The 24306-nt window shown below is 43.5% G+C and overlaps 1 protein-coding gene across 2 annotated transcripts in view; it reads left to right on the top strand.

Moving 5' to 3' along the window:
- The first annotated feature begins 12881 nt into the window (after positions 1-12881).
- CDH5 (cadherin 5) overlaps positions 12882-24306 on the top strand; it is a 36093-nt gene continuing 24668 nt past the window's right edge. For both annotated transcript variants that reach the window (XM_063140889.1, XM_063140888.1), the window contains exon 1: positions 12882-13008. The gene's annotated coding sequence lies outside the window, so the exon portion shown is untranslated. The remainder of the gene's footprint in view (positions 13009-24306) is intronic.

The raw sequence follows: 24306 nt of genomic DNA, 5'->3' as shown, positions 1-24306 counted from the left end.
TGGTTTAATTTGTTTTTAACTGTGCATGTTGTTTATTTATTTATTAAATTTATATACCGCCCCCATAGCCAAAGCTCTCTGGGCGGTTTACTGTATGCTTTTATCAGTACACCGCCCTGAGATCGTAATGATATAGGGCTGGATACAATTTTTTTTTAAAAAAAAATATTATTCTATGATTCCTCCATCAAATGTACATTATGGGGAACTAGCTCCTTTGCCCCTTCTCTCTTTTTTTAAGATTTGTAATATTTGCCAAGAAGATTACCTGTTTCTCTTAGCAATGATTGCTGTCCCCTGGAATGAATTGTATGTTTGTGGTCTGCCAAGATACATTATAGCATCTGTCCATAGTGGACCTTCCACTTAATTATCTACAGTGCTGTTACTAAAGGTCATACAGCAGGGTTTAAACACACTGTGGTTTTCAACTCACATCCCAGGCTTCTGCCTTCCCAAGAGATCCTATCCCACGATCAACACAATGTGCTTTACTTTAAGCTAGATTCACCCCCGGAGGGTGGAGCTGCATTTTTGAAACGCTGGACTTCAGTCTGGACAGCACAAAATGTACAGCAAACCAGCATGTGAAGGTGCTTATTGCTCTCGAGAAGGCAGCTTTGAGTCAGGAGTTTGGAAGGGTCAGGAAAAGTGCACAGATCTGTCTCGATAATCAAAAGCAACCTATATCAGCACACACCACTGATGGAAATACAATAGCCTCTTGCAGTATGCATTCTCATTAGGACTTCACAGAAAAGATTATAGGCTAATGTAATTAACACAGCACTGCATAATTTTTCCCCTCTATTAGAGGGAAACATCAGAAAAGCACACGTCTAGTAAACAGCCTACAGAGCTGACGTAACATGACAATTAAGGGTATGTCTATATTACAAACTGATTTAATATCATGGTTTCTTCCCCCCCCCCCGGGAGATCTAAGAAACATAATTCTATAAAGGAGTTTGCGTATCTAACCATATTTTGATCACTTATCAGTGTACAGTTTCCAGGAATCTTTGGCGGAAATCATGAAAGTTAAAGTGGTAAAATATAGATATACATTTGTGGCACGGATATGCTACTCTCATGTTTAAATAGTGTATCAAAGACAGTGAAGTAGTGCCCCTGATGGGGAGAGACTCCAAATCCCATCAGCCCCAGCCAACATGGCCAATAATCAGAGACAATCACAGTTGGGAGTTCAACAGCATTTGAAGGGGTGATATATAGACATCACTTGCAAATGAATACTTAGATGGATGAATGAATACATTTTATTTGTCTATGGCACAAAGGCCGTTAATATCACAACAATAACACATGATGTCAGGGAACAAAAGGTCATATAAAGCACCAGACTGGGAGAAAAGGCTAAGATTTTTTTTAAAAAAAAATTAATATAGCTCCTAGTGACAATAATAACAGAAGATTATAGCAGGTCTATGCCAGATTTCTTTAGAAAATTTTGGCAGATATTTTGAGCTGCTGCAGCAAACGTTGCAACCTTGATTGTATTCACTTTACTGTGATGCTAACAGATCACAGATAATATCAGTGGTGGGCCAACCTGCTCTCGCTATCAGAAGGTCTCCCAGAAAGCAATCCCTAATATCTTTATACAAGGAGCAGTGTAATAAGTAATGTACTATGTCTTCTACCTCCCCTGCACCACAAATGCAAGTCCGCTGGGCATAGGGAATCCCTTTGTACTTCCCCTCCAAATAAGCTGTGGGCTACTTAGATTAACATCATGCCTTTGTTATTTACACTCTGATTGTGTTTATGGCTCGGACAAAACAGTCCATCTCAGGCTTACACAACACAAAAGGAAAGGGGATAACAAGGGAAGAGGAAAACAAGCAATCAGAGAACCAGTTCCTTAGGGTGGATTCCTGCATTGAGCAGGGGGTTGGACTCGATGGCCTTGTAGGTCCCTTCCAACTCTGCTATTCTATGATTCTATTGCTTTTAAATTACATATTGTTTTAACTTGGATTATGGTTTTTGTTTTGAACTGTGTATATTTATTGTTTTATACGGTATGTTTTTATCTGTACACGTACACCACCCTGAGATCTTAGTGATATAGGGCAGGATATATTTTAAATAAATAAAATGTGTCTCCTTTGTTTGCATTGAAACTAACATATTCAAATTTATCTAGCTACATTCTGATTTGTTTTGGTTTTTGCTGTTGCTGACATGTCACAAGGAAAGTTAATTAAAAACTCATCTGATGGGCCACTGGTTGGCTAACCCAGTTGTAAGTTATGCCTGTAAAGGAAAATGCTAGTAAAGGTATTGGAGTTCATACAGCAACAAATATAGTAGGTCTGCTTTCTGCTGCTATTAATATTTTTATTACTGCTTGGAGAGTGGCCACAGCAAATAAGGTTCTCTTTCTTCTTTTTCTCTCTTTAATCTTTTCCCAACACGGCTAGGAAAAAAAGTGCATTTTTTTTAAAAGAAAACCATATATATTCACAGTTTAATGAAAGGAGTCAAAGGTCTAACATTCACTAAGCCCGACAGCAACCTACAGTACATTCCCTAAAGAATGTGCATACAACATGTTTCCGACCATTTATAGCCAGCCTGAAGATTTGTATACAAAGGAAATCCTCTTGATAGACTCAGCACCAGAATCCCTTTGGGTTTCTAACTGCATTGCTCAGCAAACAAGAAGTTCCGTTTGCTTCCAGGATTTCCAAGCATTATCAAGGCCAATGAAACAATATGCTCGGGGCAGAGGGACCCCAGAAGTTAGAGTCCATATTTATGACAAAATATTGCCAACTGCTAATGGAACTCTAGCGTCCTGCTGCTGTCACTTCAGGCTCCGTCCTGAGGCAATCTATGGGGCAAATCCATCTCAAAGGCCAAAATTCAGGCAGAGGTCAGAAGCACAGGCAAACAAACCAATACAAGCACAATCAAAGAAGGAAAGTCATATCAGGAATCCAGAGGGCAGCAGCACAAAAGGTCAGCCCAAGAAGTAGCAAGTTTTCAAACTACCAAGAGCTAAAATAAAGCTTTGTTCTAATAGTCCTCCCTACCTAGGACTGAGGCTTATAAACTGGAGCTTCAAAAGCCCCACCCATGACTCAGCTGCAGCACATCAGACGTTTCTGAAAGAACTCCTCATCATGAGGAGGACCCTACTCACAAGGAGTACTTTACTTACAAGGAGCCTTATTCTACAAACTGGCACTCCGCCTCTCAGGGATTATTCTGGCCTGCCTCTTGAGTGGTGATGTTCTCAGGGGCTAGATAGTCACTCTGTCTCGGAGGCAGACATCCCTTCCTTTCGTGGGGATGGACCCACAACCATCTTCCCTTAAGAGCCTAGCGTCCTCCTAGTCTTCAGGCATGGGCTTCTGTTTTATGCTTTTTGTCTGTGGGAGCTCTAGCTCCTCCTTAGAAGAAAATTCCTGCAGCAGATGGATGACACACAGCATCTAGGTTATTTCCACATGGAACATTTGCCTTACATGCATAATACAGTCTATAATCGGTCATTATGTTGCAAGCAAGCGGGACCTGCAACAAAAATGTTGTTGTGTGTCATGCTTCATTTCAGGACTCCTGCCCACCATGCCCTTTCTCAAGATATTCCATTCCATTCCAGTTTTCTGTCACTCTTCTTTCATAACAGCCAAGCAGCATTCCATGACCACTAACCCTGCTCATTCCTCATTGACCTGTTCTGGGATGTGTCCTGCCCCCTTTAACGTTGTCTTGCACTTCTGCAAGAAGGGAAGCTCGGAGGATGGCAACAAGGGAGAGGGCCTTCTCAGTGGTTGCCCCCCCGACTGTGGAATGATCTTCCCGATAAGGCTCGCCTGGCGCCAACGTTGTTATCTTTTCGGCGCCAGGTCAAGGCCTTTCTCTTCTCCCAGGCATTTTAAGCAGCATTTAATAATGTTAAGTTTGTTTTTAATGGACCCCAGAATTGTTGTTTTAAATGGATACTGTTGTTGTTTTTATACTGTTTTTATGTTTTTTAAAAATTTTGTGTACTTTTAATGTTTACTATTTTTAATTGTTGTAAACCGCCCAGAGAGCTTCGGCTGGGGGGCGGTATATAAATGTAATAAAATAAATATATAAATAAATAATTCTGAAACCCTTCCCCCATTCCTTCTGATACCACCCATTGGTGCATGGGAGGTACCATTTGGGCTACATGAGGATCCACACATGGAAAATGCATTTGTGAGTAGTAATCCTAAAAATGCTTCCTCAGGAGTAAGTCCCAATGAATTCAATGGGATTTACATCATAGTAAGTGTGTTTAGGAATGCAACCTGAGAAAACTTGGTATTCTGCCTCTGTTTGGATATCTTAGATTGTTAACCGTATATTAAGACACATCTAGAAGTTATATGTGCACCAGATAGGTTTGGAACACACCCTACTGCTAATTTTCTGTGTCTTCTGGCTGTAATGTGCAAATCGGTGTATATATTTTTTCCATCTTTATCCTTACATAAGAAACAGTGAGCAAGTGAGTGAGGGAGTGAATTAGTCACTCACTTTTTTGACATTCTATTTTGGAACAAAAGTAGGCTCTAGCCCAAGGTGACCTTCCTGATGATGTTGAACTCCAATTCCCATCAGCCCCAGCTGGTATGGTCAATGCTGTGGAGTCCAACAAATCTGAAGAACCGCTGGTTCCCCACACCAGCTCTAGCATATGAAAGTATCCACAGCACTACATTTGAGAGCCAGCATGGTGTAGTGGTTCAACTGTTGGACTGGGAATTGGGAGATCCGGGTTCTAGTCCCCACTCGGCCATGGAGCTGACTGGGTGACTTTGGCCAGTCACAGACGCTCAGCTTAAGCTACTTCACAGGATTGTTGTGAGGATAAATTGGAGGAAGAGGAGGACCACGAGTCGCCTTGGGTTCCTTGCAAGAGGAAAGAAGGCGGGATCGCAATGTAATAATAAATAAATGATTTGCTACATGTTAAATTCACAAGGCATTCATGTGCAATTAAACTGCTGTTGAGACCAAATGATTATTCACCGGCTTTGCAATAATTGCTTCTTTTCGAGCACTGTAAAAAAAGAGAACACCCTTTTGCAAATTTTGGGAAATGTACCAAAAAATGTAGCAATAAGTCGCTCGGGCAGTGGAACTGGGATCACTTACAATGCACACTGGGAGGATTATACATTGTGGAAATCCATCTGCTACTCATCACCATCTGGTACATCCCCAAAGACAACAGGAGAGATATTAGAACTCCTGAGATGCTGCGAAGAGGGCGAATTTATTAAGATGCAAAAATAGGATGTGTTCCAACCCAAGGAAGAAAATCAGCCCTGCATTCCTGTCAGATAGATAGTGGAGTGCTGATGATAAGCTGTCTGGAGGCTGTTCTGTTTCAGATTTGCAGGTCCCAAGGGATGCCTTGAACCTCTCTCCAGAAGTCATCCCACGACTTCTTTCCAAATCCTCTAGCACCACCCTTCATCAGCTCCTGTTTCCTACTGCCTACAATCCTAGCCTCAAACATTCAAACTGATTTGCTAAGAGAATTTCTCCCAATCTTACCCACTGAAGACTGAATATGATTCTGGGCGCATGAACTAGGAGGAGGCTACCATATGGTAAAGTATTATCTGAATCTACCATAGATATCATGAGTGGAAGCATATCTCCTAACTGGAAGAGCGGGTATGGCCTTTTGGGATGATTCGCACGTAGCCTGGGTTTAGACGTTGGATAAGTAGCAAATGTCACAGGAGGAGATGCCAAGTTCATGTACCCTCTCATGCTGCAGCTTTAATGAGAACCAGGTATCTGCTTGCAGCTTTGGCATGCGCAGCTAGCACATAGGCCCACGTCATTGTTTATAATCGTGGGTACTGAGTGACGATTGAGCTGAGACTCAGTCTGAAAAGCTGACCCACACACCCTATGATTTTAATTTATGTTATGTTTGGTATTGTACACTGCATGGATGTCCCCCTAGAAATAAAAATGCAATGTTTTAAAAGAGTAGCTGCAGGGGCTCAAGAATTAGGGTGCTTGAAAACCAGTTTAGGGAATTTTCACACTGTAGCGTGGTGGCATTGCAATAATGTCCATCTCAGTCCCATGCTTGCCCTCTGCCAAAGCACAGTGATTGGATCCCATGGTAAAACACACCCTGGGTTTAGAAGGCAAATCTGTCAGTCACTCAACCACACTCCCTCCCTCCCCCTGCAACATTTGGAGAAATGAAACCAAAAGGCACTATTTGGAACCCTAAAATCTGTGGGTGCATATTACATCTGAATCAAAAGTTGTTAACAAAGCCTTCTTCTGGAGTGGCTTTGGTTCTGTTGTCTTCACACGGAAGGTCTCTTTGTGGAGCGAAGCAACCCAGTTCCGCTTGGCTTCAGACTTTTGTTCAAATCTGATGCACATCCCATGCTGAATGCTGAAAATTGAAACTGAGAAGTGAAACTGACAGATTCATGCATCCCTAGACATGGAGGTACACTGGCAAGTAGCACCAATAGAAGATTGAAAATAGCAAGTCACAAGGTGGAAACTGCTATACCTCTTGAATTTGACCAGTGCAGATGAATGAGAATGTCATTCAGTTCTATTGTTATTGTTGTTGCTATGATCTTACCAAAATCCACAACTTTCTGCATAAACAACAGGATGAAAAGAACTTGAGATTAAAAAAAAATGTGGGAGAAAGCAAAACTGACAGATCTTTCCATCCTCAGATGTGGGAGCAACTGCCACCAATGGAATACTTTCTTCCAGTAAAAATAACAGTGTCAGGATGGGGGTTAGGGTGTGCCATCCAGATTGGGACAGCAGTGGGCAATAAAGGGCTTAAGCCCCCTACACACAGAGACACACACACACTGCTCTCTCCATGGTTCCAATCCAGATCAACCTCCCCGCATCTTCTACTTACTTTTGAAACTCAATTGCTAACGATCCGACATGCCTTTTGTCTAGTTCAGACTCAAGAGTCTGACAGAGGAGAAGTTTTCATGCTTTTTCTCTTTGTTCTTTTCTTTTTAAGCACACCCTTCGCAGAGAATTCATTATGGGTTGCTTTCTCTTGTGTAACAAATCTTATTACAGGAAACTAGAGTCAGACTTGCTGCTCCAGGGTATAATCCACTATCGGTGACCAAAACAAAAGTGTAACTGGAAGTGACCGATAGGACTATACAGTTCTGATTCAGGTTCCTGGAAATAATGACAAGGCTTTAACTTCGTTTTGCAGCCCCATATTGTCACTGCTCCAGGTTAGCCTTTGCATTACACTCCCACAAGTTCTTTTCCGGCTACAGCAGTGCCGTTTTCTGTCTACCTGCACATAATGGCCAGCTGGGCTTATTGCAAGGCACTGGCTTTCTGTTGCTCAATCTTTTTCTTGAAATATATATAAAAAAATCTAGCTAGATGTCTGCTCAGTGCAGAAGGAGAACAGTCCGCCTCCGATGGATTTTGCAAAATGCAAACCTAGCAGGTTGACAAAACAGTGGTGAACTGCTATAGGAAGTGGTCTTTGCTGCTCTTCAGCATTTTTTCTTTAAGACTACATAAGCATGCTTGTACTTCATGCCTGCTCCACAACATTCAACTCAGCCTTAGCGACAGGAAGTTTAGGAAAAGCAGGAGGGAGCAGTCTTGTTGCCTTGAATACTGCATGTGGCAATGAGTGGCAGGTTCGGGAGCCGCATGTTGGTAGTGGGTGTGGCTAGATCCAGTGGGGGTGGAGCCTAGACTTCCCCACCACCGCACTCTTTCTCTTATTCACACACATACACTTCCTCCCGCACTCTCATACAAACACGTAGCCTTAAGAACTTAAGAAGTGCCCTGATGCTGGATCAGACCAAAGGTCCATCTAGTCCAGCACTCTGTTCTCACAGTGGCCAACCAGCCATTGACCAGGGATGAACAAGCAGGACACGGTGCAACAGCACCCTCCCACCCATGTTCCCCAGCAACTGGTGCACACAGGCATACTGCCTCAAATACTGGAGATAGCACACAACCATCAGGGCTAGTAGCCATTGGTAGCCTTCGCCTCCAGGAATTTATCCAACCCCCTTTTAAAGCCGGGAGAGGCATTCCATTGAGTAATGTGGTCCCGAGGCTGTGTATGGCTTTATAGGTCAAAAGAAGCATAAAGAATCGCTGTGACCATCTGAGAGGCAGGAGAATTGTAAGAGAGCAAAGCAGATTGAATGGAACAGCCCAGCCTGGCTAGCCTGAAAATAACACAAGGATACTCTATAAGGCAAGTGCCATCAAAACATGTCATTAATGTAAGAGGTGAAATATTGATTCAAGATGGGAAACTATCTGCAGATGCAAACAGGCCAAGGGCCATGCATGTATAATTCAGTATTGTTTGTTCAAATGCGGCCTTCTCATCTGCAAAGTTGTGCTTCACATTAAAACCTACGCGGATCCTTTTGCTTTCAGTAGATTTCGTACATTGCCTGCCTCTCCGTATTCACCTTCAATTTCATATACTGTATCTGGTTTTTAAATTCCTCATCAGGATGGCTGTTGTTGTTTTCTGTCATGGTGTTTTTCTTCTTCTCCTCGTGTTTATGATGTCACTGTTTTTATACCAAGCTTGGGTGGGGGGATAAAGGAGGGATATAAATGTAACAACAACAACAACAACAACAACAACAACAACAACAACAACAATAATAATAATAATAATAATAATGTTTAATAACAAATTAAGATATTATGTCGGCAACTGTAAGACAAGAGCATCAGAAGAGCACTGCTGGACCAGACCAAGGCCATAGCCAGGATCGTCCCGGGTTTGTCCCTGCCTGAGCGCTGGATGCCCTGTGTGGCACTTAGATGAACAGGTTTGACCCCAAGACAATCCTGGGATAAACCTTAGGTCTAGCTACAGCCCAAGAGTCCATCCTTTCCAGCACTCTGTCCACAGAGCAGCCAACCAGCCATCCACAGGAGACCCACACGCAAGTCATGAGTGCAACAGCACCCTCCCACAGATGTTCCTAGAACAAATGGCATACATGAACATACTGTTTTTGATGTTGGAGGTTAGCATATAGCCATCAGGACTTGTAGCTATTGATAGGCTTATCCTCCATGGATTTGTCCAATCTCCTTTTAGAGCCACCCAAATTGATGCCCCTCCCTACATCTTATGGAAGTGTAAAGAAGTACTTCCTATTGTCAAAGTTCAGGGGGAAGCATACAAATGCAAATTGAGTCGTGCATATGGCGGACCTCTGTTGAGACCAAAAAAAACCCTGGATTTCCGAGTGACGGACATCCCCTAGTGATTATTAAACCAAGATGACTCCCCTAACAGAAGTAAAGTTTGTAAAGCAATTATAAACCCTCACATGGACACACGGACACATTTGGTAGCTGAGCAAAATGTATGCCTGTTGCAGAATTGGCCTTCTTCTTTGGGAGCCGAACTGGGATCTTTGGCACAATCTAACCCAGAACATGGACTGAACACAGACCAGAAAGTTGTTCTAAGCTTGCTGTGTGATGTTCAGCAAAAATAATTGTGGCTCATTATAAGACATCCAACATCCTTCCTGCTTCCCTTCTCTCTCCGGCTGGAAGAGGGGCCGCGCAGTTCCTTATGAGGAAATTTAATTGTAAACAGCTTCTGCCAAGAAGGCTTTGAAAAATGTTCCCTCATTAGTTGCTTAACCTTCCTGAATAATAGATGCATCGAAATTTCTAAAAGCGCCATTCGTCTCTGCTGCTGCGTGTCATAAAAATGTGAAATCATGTAAGCAGAGATCAGTCTTCTTGAAGACGGGGAAATCGGTCCTCTTACTCATATTAAGTTGCAATGAAGAATAGAGGTGAAAGGCTATTTTTAATTCAGGATCAGGATTAAAGTCTCCCATAAAGGGATGCAGTTCCATCAGCCGCATTTCTCGTCACAGAGCTGTGAAACTTTCAAGTTAGCCTCTTGTTCTCATTTATCTGCGGCATCGAAGAATTGCTCTTGAATTATTTAAAGAAGATGTTCTTTTCTAGAGCCAAACTGGATGCGACATCAGGAGAGTCCTGCTCAGCAATCCCACTGGGTTTTTTTATGTGCAACAGCAGCTAGTGGGGGCTGGTGGGTCTGGTTTAAATTCTGGGTTTAGGTCAGAACCCGCCAAAACTCTAAAGGGGCTATCCATGGTATTGAAACCTATCCCCAAAGTGGATTTGGCACCCTGGATAGCTCCATTGGAGTTCTGGCCAGATCTGACCGAAACCCAGAATGGGATCACAGCCCCACCAAAATTGGAACTATCAGCCCCACTGACAGCACCTATCAGGACTGCAGTGCTGAAGTGGTGCTGGTGGCAGACATGGTGAAACGGGTAACACATGCACAGCCTTTATTTACCTTACAGGGAGAGAAATGTACAGGTGCCCATCAAATCAGGACTCAATCCTGTGGGGATGGCCATAAACCTCCCAAACTCTGAGGCTTACCACCATCCAATGCAGAATCAATGCAACCAGGGCAGAACCAATGCTCCTCCCACTTTGCATTTCAGCTAAATGGGCTTTTTTGCCCATCTAGCTGAGGCATTGGGGACAGGGAGGAAAGGAAGCTGGGGAGGCTGGAGGTTTCCCTAGGAGGGAAGGTTACGACAACTGGGTTTGTTTAGCTTGGAAAGGGGCGGCGAAGGGGAGACATGATAGAGAGATGTACAAAATTATGCCTGATGTGGAGAATGTGGATCGCGAGACATTTTTCTCCCTCTCTCAGAATACTAGAAACCAGTGGGATCATCCCATGAAGCTGATGGGTGGGAGATTCAGGACAAATAAAAGGAAGGATTTCTTCAGACAGTGCATAGTTAAACTATGGCATTCACTACCGCAAGATGTAGTGATGGCCACCATTTTAAAAGGGGGGTTGATAAATTCCTGGAGGAGAACGCTATCAATGGCTACTAGTCCTGATAGCTACGTGCTACCTCCAGTATCAGAGGCAGTAAACCTGTATACACTAGATGATAATGGGGAACATGGGTGGGAGGGTGCTGTTGTACCCATGTCCTGCTTTGTTGCTCCCTGGTTGACAGCTGGTTGGCCACCGTGTGAGCAGAATGCTGGACTAGATGGAGGCTTGGTCTGAACCAGCAGGGCTCTTCTTGTGTTCTTATTCTTATGTTCTATTCCTTGTAAACTGGCCTCCCGAATCACCTTACCTCCCTGCCCATGGAACACTCCCTTTACTTTCCCTCCAAGGTCCCTTTTGTGACCTCGGAGAATCAGCAAGCACGGTTCTGTCGGTGTAGGCTGCAAGAGAGAGGGGGAGGAGGTGAGAAGCTTGGACTCCTGTCTCTGATCTCGGATCCAAGAATCCAAACTATCCTGTGACTCCCCCCGCCCTCAGACTAGGGGCTAATGGGATTGCTCTTCCCAATGCTAATTAAAGTTTTTTCTCCCCTCAGCTGATTCAGGAAGACTGCCCCCCCTCTTGTATTATTTGCAATATTTTCAGGCAGAAGGTCCCAGGGTCGAACCGCAGCATCTCCAAGTAGAGCTCAAAACAGTCCTGCCTGAAGCCCTGGAGAGCTGCTGCCAGTCAGTGATGACAATACTGGGTTAGATGGACCAGTGAGTTCCTGTGTTCCTAATCTTTGAGCTCAACCCGAGATTTCACAGCTCACAGTCACTACCCCACACCAGCTTTTGGGGAAAGGGGCCATCGCTCCATGGCAGAGCACTTGCTTTGCAGGCAAAATGTCCCAGGTCCAACCCCTGCTGGGCTTTGGGACGGTCCTGTCTGAAATCTCTTACAACCACCAGCAGTCCGTGTAGACCAGTCTTCCCTAATGAGGGTGCCTTCCTGTTGGGTGGACTCCCATCAACCCCACACAGCATGGTCCATGGCCAGGAGTGATGGGATTTGTAGTCCAAAACATCTGGGGAACACCATGTTGGAAAAAGCTTGTGTAGACTATGCTAAGCTAGATGGTCCGACTCAGTAGAAGGCCGTTTTCGACATTCCACTCAGGCTTCACACCTTATGCTGCCACATGGAACAGGGCTAAGGGGAAGTGCTGATGGGCTACCATGTTTAAACTGGTCCTTGGAATCAACTTGCGAAGCAGTCTGAGAAAATACAGGCCTCTCTTTCGGAGTTCTAATAATCAGGGCTGGCCCTGCCATTAGGCAGAGGCAGGCAACTGTCTCAGGCGACAGATGCCAGGGTCAGGGCAGCAGCTCCCCACCAATTCTCATGAGTCCCCTAAGCTGGCCTGCCCTGCCCCCTCCAAGCTAGCCCGTTGCCCCTAAGGATGGTGGAAGAAGCCGTCCCTTCTCCAGCTGTGAAGTAAAACTCAACTGTCAATCCAGGAAATTCTATCTGTGGAATGGGGGGCGGGCGTTATTGTTTCCTTTCCCTCAGGCACCGAAATGGGCCGTTCCTGCTCATAAATCCCTGGTGCTATTGCTATTGTGTTATACCAGGCAGGATGAACCTGTAGCTCTCCAGGCGGTATTCGACTCCAGCTCCCACCAGCCCCATCCAGCACAGCCAATTCTCAGGGAGGATGGTAGTTTGAGTCCAAGAACATCTGGAAGGTTGCAAGGTCCCCCACCCCTGTGTTTTACTGAAGTGAGCTCATGGCAATGGTCCTAAAGCGACTCTCCCTTCTGTGGTCTGTCCTTTTGCTGCTGCTCATTTGTTACTCCCTGGCCGAAGGTAATGAGTCAAATGTTTTATCTGGTTTCCTCCACTCCCTTCTCTCACTGGCATTGTAAGGTTTGGAACAATAACAGGATGCCGGGATGCAGGATGGGAAAAGGGCAGGCACGCAGCTGGGAAACCTTGGAGACCGGGAAGCTGAACACTCCCCTGGATTGCTTAAAGCATTGAAGGAACAGATTTCATTTACTCCTATAGATTCATTTTATTTTCTCCAGTTGGTGCTTGGAACATATTATCCAGTTACGGTCAACGGGATCGCCTCTATTTTGGATAACGCCCAAGGCCTGGTAAGAAATACAGGACTTTTCTGGTTGGGGGATTGTTCTTGGGGCCTTTAACCCCCTAGTTGAGTGGGCCAAAGACTCCTTTTAAGACATCCCATAGTCCAGGATGTGTGGTTACAAGGTGGCATTGTTGATACTGCAGTTTGTGATCAAATGATGTGACCAGAAAGCAGTATCTGAAGTCACCAGAACCATCTCAGGATGCTCCCAGATCGCCAGATTGAGGAAGACAGTGAGGGTGTGTGTGTGTTTGTTAAAGGAACTGTGGGTCATGTCTTAAGGCAAGATCCCAAAGCGCTGCCACCGATACTTGACAATGGGAATGGAAAAATGTGTACGGTTCTTGATTGAATACCATGAGAGCCTTGATGAAGAGTTCATTCTTAAGACACACGTAGGTCCAACGTTGGGCATTGTGTAACTGGTTTTTTGAGAGGCAGTACGGGGGTGGGGGCAGGTTTGAGATGGATCAAGACCATGGCATGAGTGGGTGGGTGGGGGGTAACCATTGGCCCCAATCGGAGCTCCCCACAATGGGAGGAAAGTCCCCACTAACATCAATGGAAGCTTTCTTCCCGTTGGGAAGAAAAAGTGCAGTGGGGAGAGGGCAGTTATAATTGGCACCACAACAAGGGCAAATGGAAGGCCCCCCCCCGCCTCTTTGCTATGGCCCAACCCAGCGCAGGGGGCCCACAGGGACTCACAAAATCAGCAACACGAAGGCAAACTACGGGACCAACGTCACATTTTGATTGGCCCTTAGCCACTGTAAAAACATAGCTTTGGGATCTGGCTTCTTTCTATCAAACATACTGCAACTGCATAGAGATTACAGGCATCCTAGGAAATCACCTTTCAGTTAAAAAAAAACCCAATGAAGATAGCTTTGCCAATGGGCAGCATAAGCTCTTTAGCCCTTAGCAACCTAAACAATTGCTAATTGGAGAATAACTTGGACCCACCGTTGGCCAACCCTATCCATTGTTCCCGGGAGAATGCTTTCCCATATTTAAACACTACGCCATTGATCCATGACTCCATAAGATCTTGGATGCATACAGGAAGCTCCTGCAAATTCCCATTCATGTCAGTGGAGAGCAAAAAAAAAAGCTCCCTGCATACAACGGGGTGAATACATGGCACTCTCCTGTCCGCCCTTTGCACACATGGAGCAGTCGTGGTGCTCTTGGGCACATCTGAACTCCAAGAATTCTCCAGTAGTAGATCTCATTGATCTTGTTCAAGAGTAGGCCCCGTTATGTGTGAAAATTGAAACCTAGACATTTTCAGTTTGTGTAGCTCTCATGGAGCCATTCCCAAATGTTTCCAGTTTGGGTTTGTAAGAGCAGAATCGTATACATGTCTACTAAGCAGAAAGCCCCATTGATTTCAGTGAGCCAGGTAACCACATATAGGATTGCAGCCTAACTGCTACTTCTGTGTACAGCCAGTTCATCGTTTTCAGTTCTCTCCTCTTCTTTTATGGGGAAACGTTTTCCTGGACTTTGCTATCAACAGAGCTATGTTTCATGCCGCAAAATTTCTCATCTAGCTGGTCAACCATCCTATGGATGGCCAGATGCAAAATATAGGGTGGCCATATGAAAAGGAGGTCAGAGCTGCATTAAAAACAGGGATTTCAGCAGGTGTCATTTGTATGCATGCAGCCCGTGGTAAAATTCCCTCTTCATCACAACAGTTAAAGCTGCAGGAACCCTGCCTAATGTAGGGTGACCATATGAAAAGGAGGACAGGGCTGCTGTATTTTTAACAGTAATGTAGAAGAAGGGATTTCAGCAGATGTCAATTGAAGAGGATGAATTTCCCTCTTCATCACAACGGTTAAAGCTACACTAGCTATAGTAGAGTGACAAGATACAAAAGAGGGCAGGGCTTCTGCAGCTTTAACTGTTGTGATGAAGAGGGAATTTCACCCTCTTCAATTGACACCTGCTGAAATTCCCTTTTCTACATTACTGTTAAAGATACAGGAGCCCTGTCCTCCTTTTCATATGGTCACCCTAGCCTAATGTGACCAGATACAAAAGAGAGCAGGGCCTTTAAGAGTTGTGCAGGAGAAGGAATATCTGCAGGCATAGCTAAAGTTCCTTCTTCTACACCACTCTTAAAGTGGCAAGAGCTCCGTCCCTTTCAGCATCACCCCTCCCCAACTACAGCAGATAACATAAAAGCCAAGATGGAGGGGAAACTTTCACTTAAATAGTTAATGGTGCTGAAGAGATTTGCCAAACTGAATAGCCTTGCCTCATATCCTGCTTTTGTTGAAGCAAAATGGTATAATTGAAAACAGGATATATGTAAGGGGATTTGTTATAGTCTTTTAACCTTTACAGGCATTTTCTGATTGACTTGCCTTTGCCAAACTGAACTGTATGAACATGAGGTATTATTCAAAGGCGAGGAGGGTGAAGGAAACTCTCTCTTTCTTCTCCCCTCAACAAAAGAGAACCCCAATTATTGACAAGCACAATTGCAACGGTATTGTCCTTCTTTTTCTCAAGGTCAGAGGGAGGGGATATTATTATTTGGGTTTTCTGTTTGCATTTCTAAATTCTCCATCCGTGCTTTCTGAAAAGCGAGGCGTCTGACCTGTGGAGGGTTGGAAGGAGAAGCCATGTGGGGGAAATGGTTGCCACTTGGCCTTTTGGCAGCTTAGCCAGCTGGGTTAGGAAGTGCAGCGATGGCAATTCATTCTACAGAACACAGACCTTTCCTTGTTAACCCTGGACTTGTCTGAAAGGACATGAAACAACAACCTTGCTGAAGCTAAGCACGTCTGAATCTGGTCAGTGCTGGGAGAGAGGGAACCCCATCTATGCAATCCTGAGCCCACCAAGAGGAAGACCGGTGTGCGTGTAATAAACAAACCACTGCAATGCTAACAAACAGATGCCCATGACCACGTTGAGACAGAAGTATTTCTGCTTTAGTAACCCCCAGACTAGACTTCTTTTAAAAATTAACTCAACAACATCAGATAACTTACAGGGTGACCATATGAAAAAGAGGACAGGGCTCCTGTATCTTTAACAGTTGTACAGAAAAGGGAAATTCAGCAGGTGTTATTTGTATGCAGGCAGCACCTGGTGAAGTTCCCTCTTCATCACATCAGTTAAAGCTGCAGGAGTTATACTAGAGTGACCAGATACAAAAGAAGGCAGGGCTCCTGCAGCTTTAACTGATGTGATGAAGAGGGAATTTCACCAGGCACTGCAGGCATACAAATGACACATGCTGAAATTCCCTTTTCTATTCAACTGTTAAAGATACAGGAGCCCTGTCCTCTTTTTCATATGGTCACCCTAGATAACTACAAACATCTCCATAAATACAGTCCATTATATGTACTTTATCTTTAAGCATCTCGGAGTAGACCTCTGTCCCATGCATCTAAATCACTCATCCCAGAAACCCTGTTCCCCCAAAAATAGTAATAGAGAGCCATTTCAAAAGAAAAACCGGATAGTTTTGTTTGTTTCTTTTCTCATTTCTCCTGTACACCATCTTCATCAGTTTCCCCTTTTGAGCCAATACCAGCATTTTCTAGTACTTCAATTGATTGCTGTTCTTCGATATGTTGCAAACTGGACTACTTTAATGCACTCTAAAGTAGGGTGCCCATATGAAAAGGAGGACAGGGCTCCTGTATCTTTAACAGTTGTATTGAAAAGGGCATTTCAGTAGGTGTCATTTGTATATATGGAGAACCTGGTGAAATTTCCTCTTCTTCATCACAGTTAAAGCTGCTGGTGCCCTTCCCTCTTTTAAATCTGGTCACTCTAGTATAGCTTCTGCAGCTTTAACTGCTGTGATGAAGAGGGAATTTCACCAGGTTCTCCATATATACAAATGACACCTGCTGAAATTCCTTTTTCTATGCAACTGTTAAAGATACAGGAGCCATGTTCTCCTTTTCATATGGTCAACCTACATCCAGAAACTTCCATTGGTCCAAATGCAATACACCAGACTTCTGTCTGTGTTTGGATTTATGAGTATATAACCCCAGCAATATTCAATTTACTGTCTATTTGCCAGCTGTAGCACTGTGGTGGTGATGATGATGATGATGATGATGATGATGATGATGATGATGACCCCACCTTTTTCCCAGTACTGGGACTCAAGGCAGTTTATGGTGCTACAGCTGGCATATGTGGGTCTGGTCATGATTTCCCACATCTCAAGAAAAAAGGACTTAAAAGGGGATATAAGTCTTTGCTTGAGATGTCACTGTGACCTTTATTTCAATGCTCAGAAAGACCACTTGGGTACTCATAATTGCTAACCTCAGTTACGAGCTGAGCAGGGTTGGTGTCAAGGGTAGAAGAGCCAACCGTATCCATAATCTGATGCTTTTGCCTGGAGATAACAATGATGGGACCTTCTGTATACAAAGTTCATGCTCTACCATTCAACTATGCCCCCAAAGCCAATTAGCTCTACTACTTAACTTCTCTTAGAAGGCCTAGAGTTTGTTCTAGAGTACACACAAGATGATAGAGAAGCCCACACAAGTTGGGCTGACAAGAACTCCCTGGACTTGCTCCTTCTTTTCACCATTGCAACCTGCTTGCTCACCTGCCTCTCGTTCCTGCCCAGACAACAGTGGTGGTGAGAAGGAGATGCCACAGCCTACTTTCTTATTTGCTCTCTACATGTCAAGCAAACAATGATGAGGAGCAATAGAAGGTAGTGAGAAGGTAGACTCACTGTGGGAAGGGGACCTATGAAAGTGTCTCCCCCAAGGGCCCACAAAAATCTGGAACCTAGTGTTCTTCTCCAGCTCAGATTTTAATCAATCCAAGGGGGCTGGATGGATAAGAACATAAGAAGAACCATGTTGGATCAAACCAAGGGTCCATCTAGTCCAGCACTCTGTTCACACAGTGGCCAACCAGCTGTTGACCATGAACCAAGAAAGCAGGACATGGTGTAACAGATTGAATGGCATTTGTGAATTGGACCATGTGCCTTCTAGGACAGCTGACTCTGGCTGTTTCATTTCTTGGTTCATTTCTTTGGTTTCTTCACGTGTCAACATTATCAATTGCTTGAGAAAAATGGTTAATTTGGGCGGGATGAAGCCTTAAAGACAAACAAACCCAAAAAGTAAAGAAAATAAGTTCTTCTACATTGTCTAGAAGATATTGGATGTATTAATGTTACTTGCAGGAAGTATGTATATCAAATGCTTTCCATCCTATAGATCTGTACATTTAAAAGAAGAATTAGCTTAGTCTACCCTGTTCAGCAAGCTGTTTAGCAAGAGTCACTTCACTTCCCCATCAGTATCTGTCACCCAGTCATTTTGGAGAAGTGCTCAGCAATGAAAGAAGAACTGACAGCAAACAGAATTGGATGTCCAACTTCCAAGTTAATACGAGCTCATTCCTTCATTCTCCGTTAGCAACTTGGTAAATCACTTGCGAGGTCAAAAACCATTCCTCGGTTTAAGACAAATTAGGAAATCAATCCTAGGAACGATACCCAACAATGAATCCCTCAAATGGGGGTACATGGGGAGTTCAGTGGGGGTGCAGCTCATTGTTATCCACCCTTGAGCCCATCATTGACCCTGTTCAGACAACACTTTGAGCTGAACATTATGGCTTAGTGTGTCAGGTGAAACTTGACTTCTGAGAACCGTTCCTAATCATGGTGGCTACACAACCATGGTTTAAATACGCTTACTAACCATTTGCTGTAAAGGGGTTAGTGGCCTATCCACGGCTTAGCATGTTGTCTGAACAGGCTGTTTGTCGGGTGGTGCAGTACACAATTTATACTGGGCCCAGGCAATGCTGCTCACGGTCCTGGCTATAAATTTCAAATTGTGTTCACATCTGATTTCATTTTATTGTATTATCCCACCCTACCTCCAAAGAAGTCAGGGAAGGATATGAAGTTATCCCCTTCCATCTTCTCAACAACCCTATGAGGGTTGAGATTAGGCTGAGAGATGATTTGAACCCAGATCTCCCCAATTCACCTCCTCCATGCTAGCCACTACACTACACCTGCCCTGGTTGACAGCCAGTTTTGCCTCATCTGTGGTGAAGACAGACGAAGACCAAAGACGAAGACAAGATTTTCACTTGTCTCACCTCATTTCCCACTCCCCATCATGACCTCCTTGGAGCCTGATAGTGCCTGCTGTGTGGAGATAAGTCCTGGAAGTCATTTTGGTGGAGAGAGACAAACATCAAGGGGCTGGGAATTTCCCCTTGCCTCATCCATCCACCCAACTTAGCGCCTGCTGCTTGAAGATAAGTGTTGGCAGAGGTTCTTGGTAGAGAAACTGAATAATGCCCCAACACTGAGCAAAATCCTACACAGAGTAGAAGCGTGGAAATGAATGGGACCTAAGTTAGTCACAACTAAATTCAATGCCATTAATTTATTACATTTCTACCACCCAATAGCTGAAACTCTCTAGGCAGTTCACAAAAATTAAATTATTTAAAAAGCAATAGCAGGTTAAACCAGCAGAGCTAAACCTGGAATGCTAAAATGCTAAAAATGCTTGGGAAAATAAAAAGGTTTTCACCTGGTGCCAGGAAGAGCACCACATAAGCGTGAGGCGAACCTCTTCAGGAAGTTCATTCCATAACCAGGGTGCCACAGCAGAAAAGTCCCTTTTCCTGGTAGCCACGTGCCTCACGTCTTTTAGCAGGAGAACCTGGAGAAGGACCCCTGAAGATGACCTTAGGGTCTGGCCAGGTACATATGGGAGGAGATGATCGTTCAGGTAACCATGCCCCCAAGCTGTTTAGGGCTTTGAATGTTAATACCAGCACTTTGAATTGGGTCATTTCAAGATGTCCAATTAGTATATTGAATTGGTTTTATATGTTTTAATTAGTTTTACGCATTTGATTTATATGGTATTTTTGTATTAAATGTTGTTCCCGGCCTTGATCCAGAGGGAGAGGTGGTTAAGAAATATTATTATTATTATTATTATTATTATTATTATTATTATTATTATTATTATTTGGGTTGGATTTTACCCATTGAGTGTAGAATCATAGAATAGTACAGTTAGAAGGTACCTATAAGACCATCGAGTGTATGTGGGAACTGGCAGTTTTTACCACCCCCAATGAGATATGTTGAGGGGACTGTGAGAAGAAACCCAAGAGAGAGCTGGGAGGAAGGTGGGAGGTGTGGTGGCCAACCAGAATTTGTAGGCTAGCTGTGGATGGTGTGGAAAATGTGGATAAGGAGACATAAGTTCTCCCTCTCCCATAATATTAGAATCCAAAGGGGTCATCCCATGAAGCCGATTGGTGAGAGGTTCAGGACAGATAAAAGGAAGGACTTCTTCACACAGCACATAGTTAAACTATGGGATTCACTGCCATGGGACATGGTGATGGCCACCAATTTGGATGGCTTTAAAAAAGGATTGGATAAATTCCTGGAGGAGAAGGCTATCAATGGCTACTAGTCTTGATGGCTAAATACAAGCTCCAGTATCGGAGGCAGTAAGTCTGTATACACTAGTTGTTGGGGAACATGGGTGGGAGGGTGCTGTTGCACTCATGCCCTGATTGTGGGTTTCCCATGAGCGGCTTGCTGGCCACTGTGTGAACAGAGTGCTGGACTAGATGGACCCTTGGTGTGATCTAGCATGGCTCTTCTTACGTTCTTATAAAAACACTTTGTCTTTGCGGCATGGGATTTCTTTATCTTTGTAGGTAGTGATTTTTTAAAAAACAACAACATTTCTTTGTAATACTTTTCTTTCTCTCCTGTTTAGTGCTAAGGCATTGGATTAAGTTTGTTTGTTTGTGCTGTTCTATTCTTTACTGTATGTATCGGTGTTCTATTATGTATTAATTTACCCATGCTGTGGCTATTTGTAATGGTTCCCATTGGTTTTGTTTTGAAGACTGCTGTTATATTTACTGCTGTTCATTTGTGATGTTGGGAGCTGCTTTGAGGGCACATTTGTGGGAAAGCACCATACAAATAAATAGATGATGATGATGATGATGATGATGACGATGATGATGGAGGATATTACACGATTATTGCAAGAAGTGATAAAACATATCATGGTATAAATATGGTTAGTGAGTAAAGCCTCTTTCCAGTAATCATCCTTTTGATTATTTTCTTAAGCCTTTGTAGCTCTTGAAAACACTTGTAGCAGAAAAGGAACAAAAGGATATCAAGATCAGAGATATAATTTCCCTCAAGTGTTTCAACTCCCAAAGGGAAAACAACTTATTTTCCACTCTTGTTTTTGTTCTTTGTTTTTTTCTCTTTCTTTTTGCAGCACCATTAAATTGGTTAAGAGGGTCAACCCCAGAGAAATCAACCTTTGTAGCCACCACCTTCTAATTCTCCCAGGTCAAACACACATTGCTTTTTAAGAGTGGAGTTGCCTTTAATAAATAAATCAGGGCATGAGGGTGGCCTCTCTCAGAAATAAACTATATTTGTATGGTTCAACAATGGTAAAACTCTCCCTAGACTGTAGCGCTTCTGATTGTTAGGGGCAAGAGGGTAGCATATTTGAATGCTCCTTAAATACAAAACACACAGATCCATAGAGTTGGAGGAGGCCTTGGAAGACATCTACAGTAACCTGTTTGGTGCAGGAATGTAAACCATTTTCTTTAGATGGCTGTCTGGTCTCTGTTTGAAGACCTCCAGGAAGGCAGAGCTCACTCCCCACCCCACCCCCAAGGTAATTGGTTCCCCTGTCTAACTGTTCCTGCCATCAAGATGTGCTTCCTAATGTTCAACCACAATCTACCCTCATGTAACTTAAGCCCATTGGATCTAACTCTGCCCCCCATGGCAACAGAGAAATGTTTGCCCTCTTCTGTGTGATGGCCTTTTGGGTATTTGAAGAGTGCTTTCATGGCCCTCCCATCCTTTGTCTTCTACCCATAGTAAAATTAATACATCAAGGATAGTGGTAGCCTATTATTATTATTATTATTATTATTATTATTATTATTATTATTATTATTATTTCTATACTGCCCCATAGCAGTAGTGCTAGTGCTGAAATTATAATATTGTATTTTCCCCAAGAAAATCATAAACAAAGCAATCTATAGCTAGAAAATCATAAACAAAGCAATCCATTCCTTCAAGACTGCTCTCTTTATTTTCTTATAACAAAAGTAAGAAACAACTGGACAAGACTTATTTTCTTTCCCAGTTTCCCAGCTCAGTTTCTTGAAATCGTAGGAAACGCAAAAGACTTTGATGGAAATCAGCCTAGGGTTTCCCCCCCTAAAAACAAAGTTATATTATCCATTGTCTCTGTCTTGCACTAGGAAGAAAGGGTAGTCTTTAGATCTCTCAAGATATCCATAGGAGTCACTGGCTTTTCTCATTCTTCTGCCATCTGGTCATCTGCTTCTTCTGCCATCTGCAGGAAGCCAGCCATCTGGTCACCTTTCTATCCTTCCTCACTTCCCAGACAGCTCATTCCATGGAAGCCTTCGAACAGCACAGAATTTTCATTGAACTCAAGTGCACGTAAGCATCCTTAGGGTCATGGCCTACAGTTTCCACATCATTTCCTCCCGAAGCATCTCTCTGCAAATCCAAATAACGCTTCAGAATCAACACACTAAGCAGCTCTTCACTGCACTCAAAATGTCATCAGATCATAGAGTTGGAAGGGACCTCCAAAATCATCTAGTCCAACCCCATACTCAGTGCAAGTTCTGTACTGCAGGGTGCAGATAGAGCACCTCTGACAGATGGCCATCTAGTCTCTGGACATAAAGACATAGGAAGCTGCCTTATGCTGAACCAGACCACTGGTCCATCTAGCCCAGTACTGTTAACACTGACTGGCAATGAGTTTCAAGCAGACGTTTTTCCAACCCTACCTGGAGATGCCATGGATCGAACCTGGGACTTTTCGCATGCTAAGCATGTGATCTACTGACTGAGCTATGGTCCCTCCCTGCTTAAATACCATCCAAGGTAGTCCATTCCACTATTGAATAGGTCCTACCCTTAAGAACATTCTCCAACATTTATTTTATTTATTTATTTATTTATTTATTACATTTTTATACCGCCCAATAGCCGAAGCTCTCTCTCATTTAGACGAAAACTACTTCCTACTAATCTCCACCCACTGGTTCTCCTGGTTTTTATGTTAAAAAATAATCTACAAAACAGTTATAAACATTACTTCTACGTGAACTCTGCCTTCTGGCCTCAGCACACACAGTGCAGGACACAGATCCCTTCGGTGCCAAAGTGAACTCAAAGATGGAAAATCGTTTCATCTCAAAAGCAGTCCAAGACTCGCAAACCTTTTGGCTATTACCCTCAACCGCCTCTCTTCCAAACTGTAAATGTTGCATCTTTTGTGAGATCACTCCCAAAAGTATTATGCGGGCCAAAAAATCCTATTGGGCGTAGGTTCTATTAATTAGCTGAATTTTAAAAGCAGCTTATTGTTTCTCCTGTATGATCATAGAAATACTGAAAGCCATAACACTTGTTTTATTCAGTCTACAGTAACTTCTGCAGATACAAATACTTCCTTTATTATTATTCCTTTGTTGCTGTTGTTGTCTCTTTTCTCACTCATGGTGGTTTTTCTAGACGAATATGATGGGCTTTGCCAAGCCATGCTGTCTTTGACTGAATCAGGAATTTCCTGATTATTGAATATGACTGCTTTCTGGATGTGGATGTGGATGTAGAATCATAGAATCATCGAATAGTAGAGTTGGAAGGGGCCTAGAAAGCCATCGAATCCAACCCCCCTCTCAGTGCAGGAATCCACCCTAAAGTATCCCTGACAGATGGTTGTCCAGCTGCCTCTTGAATGCCTCTAGTGTGGGAGAGCCCACAACCTCCCTAGGTAACTGGTTCCATTGTCATACTGCTCTAACAGTCATGAAGTTTTTCCTGATGTCCAGCCAGAATCTGGCTTCCTGTAACTTGAGCCAGTTATTCCGTGTCCTGCACTCTGGGTTGGAATAACGGGCTCATGTATTTTGGTAGCCCTAATTTCTGAAGATTTTCTGTATAGTTTTTGGATGTGATGCCATTGACTGATGTGACTAGAGGAATAATTGTGACCTTTTCTTGTTGCATTATTATTATTATTATTATTATTATTATTATTATTATTTAAACTGCTACGGCAATGTGTGGCACGCTGGAGCTGCCAAGCTATAAGAAGAACTTTGTGTTGTGTTGCTAAGCAACAAGATAAACACAGCTGATACAGCTGGCATTGAAACATGTCATCACTGAAGCTGCAGAACGAATTCAGGCCGA

This window comes from Elgaria multicarinata, chromosome 14 (genome assembly GCF_023053635.1).
Source record: "Elgaria multicarinata webbii isolate HBS135686 ecotype San Diego chromosome 14, rElgMul1.1.pri, whole genome shotgun sequence".
Taxonomy (NCBI): Eukaryota; Metazoa; Chordata; class Lepidosauria; order Squamata; family Anguidae; genus Elgaria; species Elgaria multicarinata.
This window is presented reverse-complemented; position numbering and strand designations above follow the sequence as displayed.